This window comes from Mauremys mutica, chromosome 4, assembly GCF_020497125.1.
Source record: "Mauremys mutica isolate MM-2020 ecotype Southern chromosome 4, ASM2049712v1, whole genome shotgun sequence".
NCBI classification, from domain to species: Eukaryota; Metazoa; Chordata; order Testudines; family Geoemydidae; genus Mauremys; species Mauremys mutica.
The window spans coordinates 59,141,459-59,161,863 of record NC_059075.1 but is presented as its reverse complement, the minus strand read 5'-3'; the positions used below and the strand labels follow the sequence as shown (position 1 = coordinate 59,161,863).

Genomic DNA, 20,405 nt, shown 5'->3' with positions numbered 1-20,405 from the left:
GTGATAGATGATATTAAACAATGTTTATATAAACAAAGGTGTTAGCCAGTGTATGGCTCATTTTATTTGATTCACAATCAGCCCACATTGCTGCTTTGGGGTTTTATGCTGGTTTGTCTGCTGTGACAGTTGTTGCCCTAGTTCTTCCTGGCAAGAGCTGTGATTATTTGTCATGAAAATCTCGTAGGAAAAGTTAGGAGGTGGTCAAGATGAAAAGAGCAAAAAGAGTCATTAAAACAGAGTTTTAAAAGTTACAAGCTTTGTTTCATAACCAAACAATATTAAAAAACTGAATTTACAGAGAGGGATAATGAACCTAATAAAATATGTTGTAATTTGGGAAATAAAATTTTGATGGTGCACCACTGATGAGTTAAGGTGCCACATTTTAATAGCAAGTTTTCAAACCTGGTACAAAGCCCTGAAGAGGACAGAAATGGCCTCTTATATTACAGAGAAGGTACCCATGGAAAACCCCTTAACCGGGTTATGACAAAGGTTTGGAGGCTTGAAGATGCTCATTTATCCTGGATGCAACTTAAAGGAGTCATGGGGCACAGACTAAGAGGGACTGACAGTTTGCAGCTGTCAGAGACGGAAGCAAATCAAGACCCTAATTCTTCAATGAGCTCTGGGTGGGCAGACCTCTGTTCCTGTAAAACCCACCGATCAGTATGTGTTGTTTGTCCCACTCTGCTTGATCCATGGAGGATATGAGTCTGTTACAGCACTTTCCTCTCAAGTTATAGACTTAGGTGTAAATGTTCAGAAGTAAGAGCTTCCAGCTTGAGGCAGCTGCTGTTTGGCTAAGGGTTTTTTGGGCAAAAACAAAAATCCAGTGTCAGCACAAAAGTTGGGACACTTGTGCTTCCGGACAAACCATGGAAGTAGTGGATGACTTCATCAATCTAGGCAGCAAACTGTCATCAACTGGGCTGAGCCATAAAGGGCCTGCATAGGGTCTGGAGCCAAAAGAAGGTGAAGCTATATAAAAAAAGTACAGATTTATCAAACTTGCTTACTTGCAATCCTCTTATATGAATCTGAAACATGGACACTACTTAAATAAGACATCAGGAAGCTGGAGGCATTTCATATGCGTTGCCAAAGTGACTATTGGGTATAAAGTCAAACCATCTTATCAGTTATAGGAATGTATCGAGAACTGGCCTTGACAGGAATGAAGTTGTCAATGGCCACTGCTGGCTGGCCCTTTTTGGTCATGTTGTTCATCTTGGAGACAAAGTCCTCACTCATTGAGTTCTGAAGATCGGACTTAAGGTCAGGAAGGGACACTGCCTGGTCATGGACTGGTGGCGACCATGCGATCACCTGCAATTAAGCTGGCTGCACCAGACTAGTAGTAATCTGGTGGAGCTCTTAAACACCTGGAATAAAGCCGTACAGTGTGACTATGGCCACTCAGCGCTAGGCACCTTTGCTGTCTAAGTGTGTTGTTGCCGTTGTTCAAAAATGACTAGTGATCTTGGGTACTTCAATTTTTAGGTGCCAAAGTTGGGACACCTTAAAGAGGCCTGACTTCAGAAAGTATTGAGCACCCACCCTCTGAAAGTTAGGCTTCTTTGAAATATCTCAAATTTATCACCCACAAAATTAAGAGAACCAGAATCACTGGTGACTGTTGAACATTTAGGCATTATGCCTGGAGGTCCCTGGTTCAATTGTTGGTGTCAGCCAAGATGGTGACTATCCCATCTTCACTGAGCCCAACTGTAGCTAATGAAGGAGTGGGGTCTGATATTTTGAAATGCATAGTTTTAGAAAACTAGTTACTGACTAGTTTGTAACTAAAATAACCAGCCTAGTTGGCTATACTTTTGCATAGTAGTTAGTTCTGATTTTTTTATTCTGTTTATTTTTACCAATTCTTTATTTTCCTCTAGTAAACTTGTTATTAAGGCAACCTGAATTGAAACTGGTGATGGTGACTGTTATATTAGAAGTGTGACACTGACAAACTGGTCCACCAGTGCATGACCCATAACAACTTAACAGAAGGCACTGAAAGGGTAAACAGGGGCATTCCTTGTAGATAGTTATCAAAACCATGTTAAATAGACATGTTTAATATGTAGGCCTGTATTGTTAGAGAATTAAGAGTAGATACTAATTGTATGCATCTGTGTTTACCTATATCTTGTTAGAAATTTAACAAGATTAAGTTAGCTTATAGATGCTAAAATCTTGTTCCTGTCTTTAATGATTCATTACTGTATTCTATTGATTCAGAGATCAGAAGGGGATATCATTTAAATGGGATTTGTGGTGTAATAATGTTGTTGTCCTCATTTCTCTTTGGAACTATTAACTCCACATAGTAATCTACCTGTGAACTGTTTGAATGGCTGTTGCTTAATATATTATCTGAGAAAGGACCCACTGAATAGAGACCAAACTGTCAGCTCACTTTCATCAAAACTCATGTGGTGGAGTTACTGTCAGCACCCAATTTGCTTCAGCTATAAAGGAAGCTTCAGGCCTGATCCTTTTTATCTCAGATCTGCTTAAACTTAGACAGGGAAAGTCTAAGTCAGAAAACTGAGGCCTCCAGATATACTCTGGATTCACCCTGGAATTCTCATGGAAGAATTTGAACAGACTCTGCACATGGTCTGCCTATTGGCCTGTAGCACTTTAAATTGATTCTAGGACTTTTACAAATCAGCAGCCTCACCATCTTTGCTATGAAACTGACCTAAGAACTTAACTCATATCTGTATATTGATCTCTTAACCATACATCACGCTCCCTTTTTTTTCTTTTTATTAATAGATTTAGTTAATAAAGATTGTCTGTAAGCATGTATTTGGGTGAGATTTGAAATATTCATTGACCCTGGTGGCAGTCTGTTGAGATTGGTAGAACTTTATATATGGTGAATAAGGGTTTTAGTAACCCCTCACTATATTAGACTTGGCTGTGTGGATGGGAGCCAAAAGCTGGATTGCTTAAAGGGGACTGTATTTTAGCTTCTTGGTAACCAGTATGGTATTATAGAAGCTGTTTGGTTGCTGGCTTAGTGAATCTAATTATAGAATAAACCACCAGTTTGGGGGACTTTCTACTCTATTCCTTGAAGTTTGCCCTGATTAAGCATTCTTAGTGTGCCCCCCTCCAGGCCCCACGGTCACAAGGGGACTATCAATTATAATTGTCTTCTGTCCTCAAGGGAGGTGGAGAGGTATCAGTTTAAGCCCTCAAAGGGCTCACTCACAGGAAGCGGCTATCAAGAGGTGTTAGCTGGTGCCACATTTTTTGAATTTGTTCTAAATTTGGTAAAAAGAGTTCTGCCCTTCTTAGATCGCCTACAACTACACCTGCAATAATCAGAAAAATAGCTGAAATAGAAAAGCACTATGAGTCTACAGTTTAATACATTTCATTCTGTACGTGCCAACCATTTATAACGAGATGTGATCACTTACCAGTCAAAAATCCAGCGTGGTGTACTTAATATTTGTAAAGTTGATATTGATTTGTAGGCTCACACAAACTTTTTAAAATTAAGTTTAAATTACTTGAGCCAGAAAGATTTTGGACAAATGTACTGAGAACTGTTGATCTGACTAGTTCGATGCTAACACTCCATTAGAATGGATGGGGGAAGGTCATCTATGTTGTTGCTGTATTGATTCAGTGTACCTGGCTGCTGAGCAGAAAAGGCAGCAGTGCATTGATTTAGAACAATACTAGGGGGCTAGAATATTGTTGGGTTTTTTTAATTTGAAGCAAGGAGAATCTCCTTTAAAACAACAAATTCTAAATAACCTGAAACCTTGAATTTTTGGAGCACCTCGCTACTATTGTCTCTCTACTGACAATCATTAAGCTGTCTAGGAGCAAAATCTGGTTTGATTTGCACCCATATGATCCCACTAATACCGGAGTGTGTGTGTGTGTGTTTAAAAAAAAAAAAAGGCAGAGCAGAATTTGGTTCTAGACTTGAATCTAGGAGTAGTAATTCTGCAATGTATTAAGTCACATCCTACCCTGGTGAAGCTCTTTTGAAGAAAATAAAGTTACACCATGAATGAATATGACCCATTACATCTTGTCTCATTCTGACTCCTGATTCTCTTCTTGGTTAGTAATCTTCTGTAATTTTCTCTCTGCTTGCTCACATGTTCTCTCTCTGGGTAATAACTGCTATAGCTGTATCAAATTTTGTTATTAAACTCGCATGGTTTTTTAAGTTTGTAACAAGCATGACCATGTTTTGCAATTTTTGTTTGCTTGGTTTTGCACTAAACTTGAACAAAAATGTGATGAATGGTTTTGATTTGAAACCAGTTGAAAATGGGCAATTGAGGCTGAGTTTCATTTAGATTTTTCTGGTTAATTTCATATCCAAAATTCAAAGCAAACTTTGGTTATAAAACCACATGAGCTAAAAGCAAAAAGAGCTCTCTCAGATGCACACAGTCCAAATCAATGAGTCTTATTCAGTTGTCTTATTACATATATACTAACACACAGATGCCTATTCCAAATAATGTTCTTTGGTTTTAAGGGAAGACCTCTGCTTATAAAAATGGATCAAATTCATCCCTGAAGCAAGCTTGCTGAAGTTAATGGCATTGACACAATAAACATGTTTTCTGCTGCAAATGTTTCTACAGATTTATGGCAGGGTTGTACATCCAACCTGTCTATATGAACAGTCAATTTGCGGTAAGATGGGGTATAAATGTACCTCACTCTAGCCTGCCACATGCTGCCTTTCCATTTAGACCTTGCTATTGCACACTAAAAGTTCAATAGTCTGCTTTGATCTCCTTGCTTTTAAATAGAAGTAGTTCAAAGCACAATATGGAACTTTTTGCACACAATAGTAGGGTCCACACTGACAGTTTAGTGCACGGCAGGCTAGTTCAAGTAGATTTACACTCCAGCTTGCCACACACTAACTGTTTGTACAGATTGGAAGTTGTGGTTACACAAGAAATGTAGGATTGGACCCTTGCAACCTGTTTGTGCACTGCATCATGCCACCACTAAATCTAGTATGTTCCAAGACCATCCTGCTTCTCAAGCTCAACTTCAGAGTGTGTGCTCATTTTCTGAGTGGAGGAAGGAATGCTGTTAGGGTGACCAGACGTCCCGATTTTATCGGGACTGTCCCGATATTTGCTTGTTTGTCCCGCGTCCCGACCAATGTTAGGTCGGGACACTGGACAAACAAGCAAAGGCTCCGGAGCCCGAAGGGCTCGCGCCCTCCCCTGCCCCGACTCCGCCCTCTCCTTCCCCCATTGGATCCTTCCCCAAATCCTCGCCCCCATCCCCGCCCCCTCACTGCCCCATTGTCTCCCTCCCCAAATCCCCGCCTCTTTCCAAGCATGCCATGCCCAGGAGACTCAGGGGAGTGCGGGGCCGGGGTGAGTGTGAGTCTGGCCTGGCCCCGAGCAGGCAGGACTCGGGCGCGGTACCTGGAGGGAGAGTAGGGGGCGGCCCGTGGGGCTAGGTGGCGGCTGTTCTCCCCACCTGGGCAGGGGACTCGGGAGCAGCCGCTGCTGCAGTTCCCACTGCTGCGGGGGGAGGAAGTGGCCAAGCACGTGGCGCTCAGCGGCTGCGGCTTTGGTGCCCAGGCCCGAACCCCCCGAGCCCGGGCCTGCTGCGGGGCAGCGCGCACACTGCGCTCAGCCCCTGGCCAGTCGCGTCTGGGCTGGCTGCCCAGCTGGTGCAATCCCGTGGCGGAGGCATCGGCAGCCCAGTCCCGTTCGTTCCCCTGCAGGACCCGAGCGGGATGCGGGGGGCTGGGGCCTGCTGCCCCCACTCCGAGGCCGCCCGCAGGATTGCACCAGCTGGGCAGCCAGCCCAGACGCGAGTGGCCAGGGGCTGGGTATGCGCAGCATGCGCGCTGGGTCCCCGCAGCAGGCCCGGGCTCGGGGGGTTCGTGGGCGCCAGAGCCGCAGCTGCTGAGCTTGGCCAGCGGCCGCTTCCTTCCCCCGCGGCAGTGGGAGCTGCAGCAGCGGCTGCTCCCGAGTCCTGCTGCCCAGGTGGGGAGAACAGCCGCTGCCTGGCCCCGCAGGCCACCCCGTACTCTCCCTCCAGATACCGCGCCTGAGTCCTGCCTGCTCGGGGCCAGGCTGGACTCACACTCACCCCGGCCCCGTGCTCCCCTGAGTCTCCCGGGCCTCTCTCCAGCGCTTGCGGAGGGAGGAGGAATCGGGGGTGGGGGATTGGTTTTTTTTTTTTTTTTGCTCTGCCGCCATTTTTCCCCCTCTGTCCCCGCCCCGCCCCCCCCCCCGTCCCGATATTTGACCTGGGTGATCTGGTCACCCTAAATGCTGTCCACTTCTTGCATCACACACTTGCTTCTGGTCACCCTAGTTCAATTTAACCTGCATTCAGCTTCAGCCTTTGCAAATGGAATATGGCGGCAACATCTAAGTAGTAACCTGGAAATGTGAAGCCCTCTGGAACCCTGGATTTTGCAGACACAAACCTAGCCCAGTGGCAGACATAATGGAAGGAGGAGTTCAAGCTGTTCACAGACAATACCAGTAACAAAGCAAAACTGTTGTTTTACCTTACTGGGGAACATGGCAGAAAAATTTGCAATGCACTGAAGCTCACGCCTGCCTCAAGCTTCACAGCAGTGCTAACAGTCCTGGGGGTGTATCACTCCCCAAACAGAATGAAACTATGGAGCAACAGAGGTTTTTCACTAGAGACCAATCCGAAGGGCAGGGGATAGACCTCTGTGTTATAGCCTTACACACACTGGCTGCTACATGCAATTTCCCTAACTAAGGACAGCATAGTCTGTGGCACTTGGGGTCACTACCTGCAGGGGCAGCTGCTCCAGGAAGGCAATCTCACATTAGACAGAAGCTTAGACAGGGGGCATGCAGCAGAAAAAGGATGAAAGCCATAAGAGGCACAAACACCACCCAGCAGTACGTTCAGTGAGACAGCAAAGGAGAGCAGGTGGCCAGAGTTCCATACCCATTGTGAGATGCTGGGTCAGATGAATGCATATTAAGTTTTTACCAAAGGGTGGCATGTGAGGTCTCTGCCAAGAGCCAGTAACCCACTGGTCATCATAGTCATTATGAATTCTGTCTATGGATACGATTTAAGGAGTTATGTATCTATATTAGAAATTATGTTGTCGAAGCCGTGGAATTAAGGCAGGTAACCAAGCGGTGATATGTATGAAAGTAAGAACATAAGAATCGCTGTACTGAATCAGACCAATGGTCCCTCTAGCCCAGTATCCTGTCTTCTGATAATGGCCAGTGCTAGATGCTTCAGAGGGAATGAACAGAACAGGGCAATTATTGAATGATCCATCCCGTTCTCCAGTCCCAGCTTCTGGCAATTGGAGGTTTAGGGACACCCAGAGTATGGGGTTGTGTCCCTGACCATCTTGGCTAATAGCCAGTAGTGGTCTTATCCTCCAAGATATTAATATCACAGCTTTTAAATCTTAGTCTAGACAAGACCACAGTTACTTTGTTTGGATGTGATGGGAGAAAATGTGAAGTCTACATCTAGAGTAAAATTTTCAAAAGAACCTGAGTTCCATCTTCAAAAGTGATTTAGGAGCCCAGATCTAATTAAAATTCAATGGAATTTAGGCTCTACATCATGCTGGTGCTTTTGAAAATGTTCTCCCTAGTCTAACAATCTTACAATAGCCTATTTTTCCTAAGAACGATGTCTTAGTCAAGGCCTCTGTGATTCTGAAACATTAAGATTTAAAATTCCCTAATCCTATTTATCTGTTACCTCTCCTGGAAGGATTTAAAAGCCCCAGAGGTTTCTTCAGAACCCTTTCTTGGTTCTGAGATGTTCTTACCCATTTACAAAAAATAATCAATACCATGTAACTTGTGTTGGATAGTTATGACTGGTCACAAGTGTTGAATTTTAAATACTGAGTATTGAATACTCGCAGCAAACTGTGATTAATTCATTTGGTGGAAAATCTGAAATATTTCATTTAAAAATATATGTAAATTGAATTAATGATCTGTTTGTGAACATTCCCAGAGCAGAAAGAAGCTACATTCACTGTGTTGTATTAGCTCAACTCTACTAGCTATCAGATTTGTTGTTGCTACAGCCAAACAAAAACCAGTAAGTTAGAAACAGAGTCTCTGTCAAACTCTATGCTTATTTTTGTGAAACAAAATTATTAGTGGTAATGGTAATTCTGGGAGGGTATGTGTATGGGTGAAAGGAAGAGAAAGATCTTATTTTGTTGCTGACATTTGTTCTTCAACATATTCTGTTTCCTGGCAACATGAACTGGTTGAAAGATATCTCTTCGTCTTTAATAAGTTAATAAAGGAAAGGGGCGAAAGAATAAATTATACAGTTGGCACTAAAATGGATTTCAGCTTTATGTATTGTTAGAGCAGTGTGAGACCAATAATTGCATTATTGTTAGTTATTTTTAATTCCTATTTTTGAAGGACAATAACAGTATAAGTATAACCAAATAATGCTTTCTAGTTCCTCTGGTTGACTGCAGCTGGGGGTGTCAGGTTGTATTAATATTAATCACTGGGGCAAAGTTGGCGAATTTGAAGGGTAAATGAGTAGAACATGAGAAGTCCCCTAGTGGCATTGAGGTATTTTATTGCAGAACAGTACAGGAAAAATGGCAGGCAAGGATAAAGTAATAGATTACAAATGATAGGGCCCCATCTGCAGTGATCTGATGTTTTGAGTCCATGACTCTGGGAGTGGAGAGTGCTCCTTTTATACACCAAACATAGAAGTTGCATCTAGCATGTGAAGACCACAGAGTGCAGCAATGATCTGCATATTATTCAGAGTAACAGTTTGACACCAGCTCCTTTTCTTCTCTGGGGTGAAGGGGACTAAGTGACTTCATCTCTTCTTGGGGAGCATTTTATTTCCATTTGTGAGCTTGGCCAGAGAGTAGAAAGGGCAGAGCAGAAGCTCTTCCATCTCTTTACCCCTCTCCACTCATTTGCTCACAGCAGGGAATATTGGAGTAATAGTCCATTCTCCTCACAGTTTTAAGCAGGGTACAACTGGGGAGCCCAGTTGTCTTACTCTCTTGTGCAGCCAAGTTAGGGCTGTGGCAATCTAGGTCTATGGCAGTGGGCTGCTTGAAGGATGGAGGAGTAGCCTTAACTCTGAACTCCTGTAATTTTATTGGTTTACTTTTATAGTTTGGCTTATGGTGTGAGCCTTCTTCAAGCCTCATGTATCATAGTGACCTTCCTTCCAGTAAAAGGGGTTTGGATGTGAAATGTTCTGGAAACAGTCAGCACTGTTCTTGAATCAGGCAGGATGGTCTCAATGGAGAGATATTAAGTGTTGCCTTTCCCATGCTTTCAAACCAAGCTTGCCCAGATACTGAAATTGATCTGTGGGCCATCCTGCAATTTTGTTTTTAATTTTCATTTTATTTGCAAAATAACATTAATGAGTAAAATTCAAAACTATATAACTTTGAAAAGGCTAGCAACTTCCTTTGGTTTTTGTAAGAATGTTTATTGCTAATTACTTATGGTGGTTGTGGATTACAGTTTCAAAGAACTGCAGAGATTTTAGCTACGTGACTGCCATTAACATTATAGTTAAGCTTGGTAGAATTTTTTTTTTTTTTTTTACAATTTTGACAGATAATATCGATTGTTTTAAGCATCTTTTTATTTTTATTGATTTAAATTTTCACAGTTGCAGGAAATTTTTTTGGGGGGATCAGACAATTATTTAATGACAATAAATGTTGAGATTCAAAAATTAAAGTTTTTTATAACTTTTAAAACATAAATTTTCAAAATTGCTTGTAAAATATACAAGGTAAATATCCTTAAATCAAATGTTGTTCAGTTTTTGTGCAGCTTTTCTCTTACTTTGTGTATCTGTAAATGTTGCTTATTACTGATGGAAATATTTTTTTTTCTGTTTGTGTGTGTATGGTGAAATTGAAGTTTACAGACATTTACTGATAAAAATCTACTTTTTCAAGCCTAATCATAATAAGTCATGAGGCTGAAAGCCTGAACGAGTATTTTTGTTTGGGGGGGGAAGGATTAGCTTAAAAACCCATAGGGAATTAGGTGCAAAATAATTATATTAATGCAATTTTAAGATTAAGCATCTAGACACAAGAAAGATTAAGGAAATGCAAGCAATGTTTGTTCTGCTACACTGCCAGTTATGACATTTTTAGTGCTAAGTAGGCTGTTCAATGTATAACTTACAGTTCAATGTCGGTGAGTTAATGGTGTAATAAGAACGTTTGCATTTTCGGAATTGTTTTTTGTATATCTAAATACTCAACCTTTAACGTTGCATTTGCACTTTTTTGCATGTATGTATTCAATAAATATTATTTTTATCAAAAATGCCTTAGATGGTTAAATAATTGTAATTAATTATGATTTTTAAGAACAGGGTAAACAAACACCTGTCAGGGATGGTCTACATTTATTTGGTCCTGCCTCAGTGCACAGGATGGACCTGATGATCTCTCTAGGTCCCTTTCTGCCCTACATTTCTATGATTTTATGCTTCCCTTTAACATGCTCGATAAGTAAAGCTTGAAATGTTAAGCAGATTTCTCCCTGCTTGAAATGCTGAATATTTTATTTCTCTACTCCTGAGGCACTTTCAAATATGAAGCAAAGATTGATTTTAGGGTTATTTAAATGGCTCTTTAAAATGCCGTTTTTAAACTAGTCTGAAAGGTTGTAACACCTCAATAATTTTTTTATTGTGTAGGCTTCAAAGCAGATTGGAAACTTCAAATAATGTTTTTTCTCCTAGTGCTGAATCTAGAATTGCTATTTCTAAAACATGAGAAAAGAAAAACAGTGAAGGATCATAATACCCTCCTCCCTTCCTCTCCCCAAAAGTTGCTCACACCTCTGGCCCTGTTACTAGAAGTCTAAGCACAAAGGGGAAGGGCTGAATGAATCATGGACACAGCTACAATATTGTCTGATAAGAAGAGGACCCTCCACATCAAGGTTGAGTACAACAACGTAGGGTAGTGTGGGGCAGCTGTGCTGTACATTTTTTTTGTTGCTAGTGTGAGCCCCCAAAAATGTAACCCTTCTGCCCCTCTGAGTTGGCAGCTACAAGGGCCGGGTTCAGTATCCAGGGGTTCCGTTTCAATAACACAATGCAAAACCGGCTCGAGCCCCCACCCAGTGACCTGGGACAATTACCTACCACCCCCCCGGGCGCCTCTAGGAGGCAATACTTCCCCACTCGCAAGCACAGAGTCTGAGTGTAGCAAAATCCTTTTAATGAAGGAGGGAAACAATGCGGCATCACGTTGGAGAGACACCACAAACAGGACTATACACAAACCATAAGCAAAAAGCCCACCTCCAAGTACATTTGGCACTGTCCTTTCTCCCTTAGGGTCTTAAGTCCAATCACCCCAAAGTCCAACAACCCAAGAGTCTCTGTCTCTGGTCAGTGCCACCCCAGAGTTCAAAAGTTTATCTTCAGAGTTTTACCCCCCCAGCCTGGATGGAAATGGGGGGGGGGGCACACGCAGGGTGTTAAGGGACACCTTACGTGGGCCAGGGCCGACTACCTTGCTTCTCCGTGGAGTTCTGCTGTAGCCTTCACCACAACTGGCTCCACTCCATCAGCTGTGCCGCTCCTCCAGCCAACCCGTGAACCGCATCAGCCGTCCACGTGAACCGCTCCACACTGCTCACTGTTCCGCAGGCTGCGCCAACGTGCTGCAGACTGCTCCGCTCTGCCAGCTGCTTAGCGATCGATCTTCAGGCTCCCCCACTCAGTGATCTCAGCTCAGTAAGCTTAGCTCTGTTAGTGATTTCAGCTCTTAGGGGTTTCAACTTGTAGTAGAGGAGCCCCAGTGCCACCTTAGCCCAACGTGAATTCAGGTCAGCAGCCTCCAGATGGACTCCTAAAGGATTCAAAATTAGCTCTGCTCTTTAACAGTGGAGAGAGGAGGATGTGCAATTGGTGTTCCAGGCCCTCAAAAGGGGCCCATACTATCAGATACACACACCAGTCCCCAGCCTCTCTCCCTTCACTGGGTTTTGGAACCCATGTCCCTTGTCTAGCAAGTACTATTTAATGTAGGTTGAGTCATTTCTGTCATAAAGCAGTCTCATAGTTCCTCATTCACATAATTAAGGTAACAGCCCTTTTTTTTCCCTTCCTGCCCCAATAACAAAGAAATTGGGGATTCCACAGTGTGAAAATAACCATCCCATGCTGCTGTGTGTTATGCTAAGTGGAGTGGGTTTACCAATGCAAATGCACATTCCTAAAATTCCTTTGCCCACTCCTCATAATGTACCACCAGATGTCAGGGTAGATCTCATCCTGACTCTGCTTACAACTCAGAGGGGCAGAAGGGTTACACTAGTATAGGATCCTGATGTCCCAGGCTGTCAATATTAACACTCCATTAATTTTAAATGACTTATAACTCAAAAAGAATGTAGAAAAACTTTAAAGGAACCCAAACGTCACATAACAAAGAAATCTTCAGATGGGACTGCTGTAAACGATTGCTATATTTTGCCTAATGTGTTCATACAATTTTCAAAACATAGAGGAAAGATCACTCTGGTTTTAAAGTCTGTGTTTCACTCTTAATTAATAATAGCTCATAACCTTGCTGTTCGTTTATATCTGTGTTTTCATGAAAGCTGCTATGTAAGTCTCCAGTAAGGTGTATGTGCAAGAATGTCTTCCCGATTCAGCTGCTACTTTTAGACGGAGCCATTACCAAAGTCTAATTACTCTATATTCCACTTTGGATGAATGAGTCATTGTAACGGGGGACTGGACCCTGGGTCTCCCAGTTCGATGCCCTAACCACCAGGCTATAGAGCAGGGGTCTCAAACATGCGGCCCGTGGGCCGCATGCGGCCCTCAGAGCTCTTCCCTGCGGCCCGCGGAGCTCCCCCAGTTACTTCCTGTCGCCGCCAAACTCCCCTCACCCCCGCCCCCCTCCCCGAGTTATTTTCTGTGCCTAAGCTCCCCGCGCGCTGCTCCCCAATGTTTGGGGCCGGGTCTCTCCCCTGGCCCCACCTGCCGCCCCCACGCGCCTCCCCCCAGTGTCTCCCGGCCCCCACTTGCTGCCCCCTCACCGCCCGGGAGCCTGCCCAGGAGCTCACGCTGACTCCACTCCTCCGCTATGCCGGCTTCCGACATCACCTGCTGCCGCAGGGTCCTAGCGCCCCCCTGCACTAGGGCCAGGGCAGGCTGCCCTTCCCCTGCCCTTCTGCCCTAGTCCTGAGACTCTCCAATGCCCCGAGCCTCTCCAATGCCTCAAACCCCTCACCCTCAGCCCCACAGCCCTCACCCCTGCACCCCCTCCTATCCCCAAACTCCGTCCCAAAGCCTGCACCCCCACCCCCTGCCGCAGCCTGGAGCCTGCACCGAGCACAGAGCCTGTACTCCAGACCCCCTCCCCCACCCAAACTCCCTCCCAGAGCCTTAGGCAGTAAATCTAAGTGCGTGTTTTGTCCTTTGAGTGAGGTGCATTACTGAGTGTATATATTTATTAAAACTGCTTGGAAATGACTTCGTCAAAAAAAAGAACACTTATGGAAGAAAAGAGTTTTCCAAGACAAATGGGAGAATTTATATTTTTTCACAGAGGTAAAAGATAAAATTCAATGCCTTATTTGTCAGCAAACGATTGCTGTTCCCAAGGAGTATAACGTGCGTCGGCACTATGACACGATGCACCGTGAAAAATATGATGCATTCACCGGAAAAATCCGAGAGGAAAAAGTTCAGCAACTTAAAGCAGCATTTGCCAAGCAAAGAAATTTATTTTCAGGGATTAACAAGTCTAGCGAAGATTCAGTAAGAGCAAGTTTTGTGATAAGCGAAATGATAGCTAAATCATCGCGACCTTTTACAGAAGGCTTATTCATAAAAGAATGTCTTATGAAGGCCAGTGAAATTTTATGTCCTGATAGGAAGAAAGTTTTTGAAGGCATAAGCTTGTCTGCAAATAGAGTTGCCTGCAGGATAACGGATTTAGCTGATAATGTGCAAAAACAATTGATTCAAATGGCAAAAGACTTTGAAGTATTTTCAATTGCTCTTGATGAGAGTACAGATGTATCAGATACCGCACAGTGTGCAGTGTTCATTAGAGGTGTGGACTGCAATTTGAATATAACTGAAGAATTGCTAGACTTAATGCCACTGAAGGGTACCACAACGGGACGTGACATATTTCAAGGATTGGAAGAGTGCATTGAAAAAGCTGCGCTGCCATGGAACAAACTCGTATCTTTGGCTACGGACGGTGCACCATCAATGTGCTCTGAAAACATTGGTGTGGTTGGATTATTGAAGACCAAACTGAACAGCCTCAATATACCAGGAATTAGCTTCACCAGTATACATTGTATTTTGCACCAAGAAGCCCTGTGTAGTAAAAGTCTACAAATGAAAGAAGTTATGGATGTAGTTGTTAAAACTGTTAATTTTATACGTGCACGAGGGCTGAATCACAGACAGTTCACTTCTTTTGTAGCAAGTATGGACAGTGAATATGGGGAACTTCTGTATCACACTCAGGTTAGATGGCTGAGTCGTGGAAATGTTTTGAAGCGTTTTTTTGCACTTAAAGAGGAGATTGATTCCTTCATGAAAATGAAAAACAAGGAGGTTCCACAGATTGCTGATTCCACTTTTATCTGCAACCTTGCTTTTCTAACAGATGTAACTGATCACCTGAATGCACTGAACTTGAAACTTCAGGGTAGAAAACAGGTGATAACACAGAGGTATGACAGTATTAAGTCATTCAAAGTCAAGCTTACTTTATGGGGGAAACAGCTGACTGCTGGCAATTTGGTCCATTTCTCAACTCTGAATTCCTTAGGAAAAGTTGAACCCAAATCCTTGAAAGAATATGCAGAGATCATTTCTAACTTACACAAACAGTTTGATGTGCGGTTTAAAGATTTCAAGGCACTTGAACCACATTTTCAACTTTTTTCCACACCATTTGCTGTTGAAATTGACAATGTTGCAGAGGAAATGCAGATGGAGTTAGTGGAGCTTCAGTGTGACACGATTTTGAAGCAGAAGTATACAGATGTTGGAATTCCAGAATTCTACAGGTTTCTTTCACAAGAAAGATTTCCCATGTTATTCTCTGCTTCTGCAAGGATAATGGCAATGTTTGGAAGTACATATATATGTGAACAGTTTTTCTCTTCCATGAAGATTAACAAATGTGTGTTAAGGTCAAGGCTCACTGATGAACATTTGCAAGAAACACTGAGATTGGTTTCGTCTCAGGATATCAAACCTAATATTGATGCTCTGGTTGATGCAAAACGCTGCCAGCTAAGTGGCCAAAAATGAAATGACTGTCAAAATTAGCACTGACGTTTCACATTACAGTTAAAAAAGTTAATAAAAAAGTTAATAAATTGACTTTTAATAGCATACTATATTTTAATACTATACTACTATATTACTCTTCATTTTTTTTCTGCCTACCTCCAGGCGCTTCCCGCCGCCAAGCCGCCAAACAGCTGTTGGTGGCGCTTAGCACTTTCCAGGAGGGAGGGGGGAGGAGCGGGGAGCCGCGCACTTAGGGGAGGAGGTGGAGAAGAGACAGGGCAGGAGCGGGACCTCATGGAAGGGGTGGATTGGGGGTGGGGCCAGGGGCAGCAAGGGGGCGTGTCAGTGATGCGGCCCTCGGGCCAATGCACTAGTCCTCATGCGGCCCTCGGGGTCATTTGAGTTTGAGACCCCTGCTATAGAGTATCTCTCTTGTTCTTCTCCTCTCCCTGTACCCCCCATACCCTTTAAGTACGGTATATCTCCAAAGTGGAACAGCTTCAACAGGAGAGACTGACGGAGCCCCATATCAGAGTTTCCCATAGTCCAGTGTTTAGGGCACCCTCCTGATACTTGTGAGATCCCCCCCACCAATCCTTTCTCTCCATCAGGCAGAGAGGGGTAAACTGAACCTTGGACTCCCATATCCTGGGTAAGAGCTCCGATCACTGGGTTGAAAGTTATAAGGAGCGAACCAGCATCTCCTCCTTATCCCACATTTTGAATAGGGTTGTCAACTTTCTAATCACACAAAACTGAACACCCTAGCCCTGCCTCTTCCCCGAGGCCCCACCCCCGCTCACTACATTCCTCCTCCCTCGGTGGCTCGCTCTCCACCACCCTCACTCACTTTCACTGGGCTGGGGCAGGGGCAGGGGCAGGGGGCTGGGTGGTGGGAGGGGGTGAGGGCTCTAATTGGGGGTGTGGACTCAGGGATGGGGCCAGAAATGAGGGGTTAAGGGTGCAGGAGGGGGCTCTGGGCTGGGGCAGGGAGTTGGGGTGCAGGAGGGGGTGAGGGCTCCGGCTGGGGGTGAAGGCTCTGGGGTGGGGGTGGGGATGAGGGGTTTGGGATGCAGGAGGGGGATCCAGGCTGGGGGTGGGGCTGAAGGATTTGGAATGTGGGAGGGGGCTGTGGTTTGAGGTTGGAGGAAGGGGGTTGGGGTGCAGGAGGGGGTGAGGGCTCTGGTGTTTAGATGCCCTAAGTCCATTTGTGGATCTGGCCCTCATTTCAAACACTTTGAAAAAGTGAGTTTTAACATATTTTTGTGCCATACACATACACTATGTAAAACTGTTCTAGTGCAGATGAGCCTTCTATCAGAGGGGTAGCCGTGTTAGTCTAGATCTGTAAAAGCAGCAAAGAATCCTGTGGCACCTTATAGACTAACAGACGTTTTGGAGCATGAGTTTTCGTGGGTGAATACCCACTTCGTCGGATGCATGTGATGAGCCTTCTGTTTCTTTGCCACAAGACATTCCCTTTTTATTCAAGCGAACACGGTAACAAATCGAGGAGTGAGGGTAACGTCACACAATATATTGCTTCACTCTATGAGTGCCTCTTCGTTAGACACGATTTGTACTTCCCGGGGCACTTCAGCGCTTGAGCTGCTATTTTCATTGTCTGTAAAAAATCAGAGAGAATTTCTGTAATTACTGTTCAATAATTCATTTTTCTATACAATATCTTTTCCAGAATGTGGTGTTGTAGGCGACGGCTCCAACAATCCATATTCATTAGTTCGCCTATGTAAGAATAAAATATAAAAACATTCTTGTGAAAGTGTACTCCGTTGGTTTGTTTTTGTGTTTGAAATGGCACTCTAGTACAGAGCAGTGGGTGCTATATAAGAAAATAGCTAGATAATGTGATATATCCAGCTGTTTTTACTTCAGTTTAACGGTTTTTCATCAGTCACTCAGTGTATACATGATGAGAGTTGCTATATCCAAGGACTGTATTTAGTTTTAGTGTGTATCTACTTTCTTTTTAATACTATTGCTATGAAATTACACAGAAAGAGGTTTCTACAAATCCAGCTATTCAACACAAAAGACTGGATTTTTTATAGATATAGGGGCATATGTGGGTGTGTAAAATTGTGTTGTGTTCAGTATTCATACAAGCAAGTGTACCACTGGTGCAAATAATAAAGGATATATAAAGATCCAAACGATCTTCAGCATAAATTGAGACAAAAAGCCATTTATAAGGAACTAAAATTATGATTGTCTCACAAAGTAATAAAAATAACAGTATCATAGATTTAAAATCTCCCGTTGGCTTCTTGAAAGGCTTTCTTCCTGGAATTAACACATAATGAACATTCAAATAAGGGGAAACTATTGTACTTTCAAATTTAGTGTCTGACAATGCCAATTGACCAGACACTGAAATACGAAACCCCCCACAACTGGATTTGTCCAGTATAATGCAGAATCTTTTGTAGACTTTGGAGCAACTAGTTTTTTTAAAAAAATCCAATATAATATTGTGGTATTTTTATAGCAAGATTTTTTTCATAGAACTCTATCACTATGGGTCTAGTTCTGCCACTAATTAATTGCTTCTTATTTCAATGGGAATGGAATAGGTATTTATAAATGAGGGCAGAATTTGACCATACTGTATAAATGAAAGTTCAATATGGGCCCAAGCCTGCATTCTATACAATCAATGGGAGTTTTTACTTAAAGTTTTCAAATTGCAATGCACTGACACATTTAGATATTAACCATAAGTGGAATTTCAATAAATATTTGAGTTAATTAGAAGAGGGTTCTAGATCCAAATGAAGAGAAGCCAGCAGCTTTATGCCCAAGGACCGGATTCGCACATTTTTTTAAAATCCATTTTAGGTCAATACTTGAAGGCTATACAGCTATGCAGTAAGTCATTATTAACATGAAACTTTTTTTTTTTGGCTGTGCTGTGAAGAGATCATGACCTCTGTATCTGCTACAACAGCCTTCTAGGATCAGCGGAAAAACAAGGGCCTAATTTTGCACACCTTATTTCATATTCAAGAGTAATTACTTGCACAAATAGTCCCATTATTATTGGGACTAATCAGATGATTAAGTGCTACTTGATGTGAATTGGGCCTTGAATATTTCAGTATCTGGAGAATAGTCACACACTTGCACGAGTTTCTTTCATGAATGGAAGATTTTAAGTTCCTGTATGGAGTCCATTTGGTACTAAAAATACAGATCCAAGTTTTGGTAGTTAAACTCAGTGAGGTATCGATATCTTAAACTCCAGTGAGAATGTATAGTGTTCATTTAAATTAGAGGGGCTCCTTTTGAATTCCATTCTTTTCTTCCACACTCTATGCTCAGAACACACAGAATTGCTTTCATATTAATAGTCATGTTGTATTTCAAATAATGCTATTGCAAAGGTAAAAAAAGGTAAAAGCTAGAGAAATAATTATAACAGCAGGAGCAGGAAAGTGTTCAATTTTAATAATTACTGCAGTCTTTGATTGCTAGTCATGCCTGTTAATCAGCTGTCAGTTTACTTCACCAAGGATACTGTATTTTTGTTAATGCTTCACTAATGCAGAACATCATACACTTTGGTATGGGAGCCTGGAAGATGCTACACATTACAATTTTCTGGTAGCTAAACATCATGTATTCCTGGAAACAAATACATAGGCCTAGTTTCTAAATGTGGGTGTTGTAATAGAACCATCAAGTCCTGAATCAGGATGCCATATGGGCAGGTAAGTGCACCAAATTGGTATGTCAGTTTAAATATACAAGAGATGTCAATTTAAAAATACAAATGAATTTGGATGTCCTACTGAGGTGACCATGTCCTACTGGGTTCTTTATTACATTCACATTATTCACAATTAACCTGCTTCATTAGGAACTGTATTACCTGTTTCTTCCCTTGTGCATAATAGGGAGCAAAAATTCGTACTTTTGTGCTTAATTACTAAAATGATGTCCGCCACGGAAATATCTAAGATACATAGATAGTGTGTGTTAGTAGCTTTTAACATCTTCTATAAATCTCTGTCTTCTCTATAAATCATATATAAAGTCATAGTATAGTAATGTGCAAACCAATAGGTGGTCGCAGAAAGGTTTTCTTTTGAATGTAACAAATCACAGCCCTCCCAGCAGGAACAAGCTTGAGTCAGCTGACAATATTACAGCACTTGCAAGGCACAGCTGTTGGAAAGATCCAGTGTTGCTTTTTAATTAAAATATAATTTAGTCCTGAAAAACAAACAGAAGTAGAACTATTGTTATGCTCTCAGCTGGAGCTATTTATATACTGACACTGAGCACTTTTTCTTATATTATTGTTCTTCCACCTACTCAGAGAAATAGTTTGCCTAAAAAAAAATAATTATATTTTCTTGTCCTTAGTCACATCAAAAGTGGTTCCTTCTTTCTCTATCCCTTTCTTCCTCTCCTATTTTCAGGTTACTTGGGTTCAGTTGTAAATAAAGATCAGCTGCTAAGTGCTGTGTAGTTCCTTGAGAGAAACTTCTTTCCGATATGATCAAATAAAGAGGCTTGACTTTCAGTATGGCTCCCCCTATCTATTATTAGTTTTAGTGTTTTTCACCCTTCCCCTCCTGCTTTCTCTCCTTTCTGTGTCCTGTTCTGTCTCCCATTTACTTTTTCTCCATCATTGTTTTCCTCCTCCTTCCCCGGTTCTCTTTCCCCACTCCTACCCTTCCCCACTTATTCCTCTTTGACATTTCCTCTTCGCCCCCTCTATTTATTGAACCTTGTCTCTTCACCCTCTCCCCTCACATTCTCCTCCTGGCCTCCTCCTTAGGGAATGGAGGATGTGCTGCTGCTGTTCAGGATCAGGAGGTGAGTGGCTTATTGTAAGATTCCTGGGGGAATTCTGTGCCACTGTGCAATGCATAATTTGTGCAGAATTACATATTTCCCCCGCAGAATTGGGGCTGCAGAGCTGCTGACCACCATTATGGGCTGCTAGATTCTGCTCACAGTGAGCAGAGCACGCAGCCTGGCAGGGATAGAGGCTCTATACGCTCTGGCTGCCCAGCTTGATCCTCAGTCTCCCGGGAATGGGAGAGGACCCG

At 42.8% G+C, this 20,405-nt stretch overlaps 1 protein-coding gene across 2 annotated transcripts in view; it reads left to right on the top strand.

The window, feature by feature from the left end:
* Positions 1-20,405, top strand: part of GPR176 (G protein-coupled receptor 176) — a 79,065-nt gene that overhangs the window by 22,597 nt on the left and 36,063 nt on the right. Inside the window, exon 1 of one of the 2 annotated variants that reach the window (XM_045013695.1) lies at positions 7,039-7,158. The exons of the other annotated variant lie outside the window; for it this stretch is intronic. The gene's annotated coding sequence lies outside the window, so the exon portion shown is untranslated. Of the gene's footprint in view, positions 1-7,038; positions 7,159-20,405 lie in introns of those variants that run through there. 2 annotated transcript variants of the gene reach the window in all.